The sequence below is a fragment of the Thalassophryne amazonica genome, chromosome 3 (assembly GCF_902500255.1).
Source record: "Thalassophryne amazonica chromosome 3, fThaAma1.1, whole genome shotgun sequence".
NCBI classification, from domain to species: domain Eukaryota; kingdom Metazoa; phylum Chordata; class Actinopteri; order Batrachoidiformes; family Batrachoididae; genus Thalassophryne; species Thalassophryne amazonica.
The window spans coordinates 59,888,693-59,890,015 of NC_047105.1; positions in this window are offsets into that span (position 1 = coordinate 59,888,693).

Genomic DNA, 1,323 nt, shown 5'->3' on the forward strand with positions numbered 1-1,323 from the left:
AGAACATGGAAACATGACTAACTAAATTATTCTGTAGCTGTCACAGCGGGTCTGAAGCACCACGCACTCATAATAACAGATTAACTTGTAAAACACTCATACAAATAGCTTAAGAGAGTTTCTCCCATTTACCAATTTCCTTTTATTTTAAGTGTTTGGTTGTGCCCCCCAGCCATAGCAGGGCTCTAAACCTGACCTGTTCATCCAAATTACTTACTTATTTTAGCTACCACATCCAGCCTTCTTGGGTGAGACAGCATTAAATGCACTTGTTATTTTTTTCCATTTTCTGGTTTTATCAGGTCCGTTAATTTCACGGTTTACACTCTTTAACAAACAGCCTTTTGTTTTTCTGTGGAATTCTGATAGTTTACCAATTTTCAAACTTGTACAGTTCTTCACTGTCCTGATTGGACATTTCTGACGTGCGTACCGTGCATATATATGTATGGGGCATTATTTATGCTAATCCACTGTCATTGTTGATGTGCTTTGGGGTTTACCTGCAGATGCCATTCAACATGTTCACACACATCATTTGTGCAATTTACTGAATTTGAGCATTTTCTGATTCTGGATTAGCACATTCATACGAATTGATCATACTAATAAAGATATGAGAAGTTTGTTTGTCCATATGTTCTTGCATTTGCCCTGTTTTATCCAAGTTGAACTTTATGCCATTGATTGTTTTACAACTTTTTGAAGCTATCACAACATTGGTAGAGTTGAAAATAAATAAGGAACATGAGCTTTATAAATATAAATTATGAATTCTACAGCATTGTTTTCTCTAAAACAGTCATTTCAGTGATACTGTACATTAATAATAATAATAATAATTAATTTTATTCATAAAGCACTTTACATTAGAGGGAGAATCTTAAAGTGCTACACAAAAAACAGATTTTAAAAGCAAGCATAAAGCATATATTAAAAGATGCATTAAAAGAAAGTAGCAGTCCTGTTCACACAGATGTCAGGGGCACTTTGTAATTAAATCCCTTGAGGCAAGTGTTGTTATTTCACCTTCTCCACCCTTTTATTTGATCATGAGCCAACAATCCTGAGGTCACAAGGCTACTTCTCCTTAACCTTTATGCCACCACTTCTGTGTTTCCAGAGCTGTAAACCAGATTACATAAAAAAATGGTAAAAATGCATGACTTTAAGTAATTTGTGTATTACGACAGGGGTCCCCTGATTTAGATGTAATTCTAGTATTAATAAATTAATTCGCACTAGACACTCATTATTTATTTACCTTCAACTTTATAAAGACTATGATTGCAAGGTTTAAAAAACACCTTATAAATGTTCAAC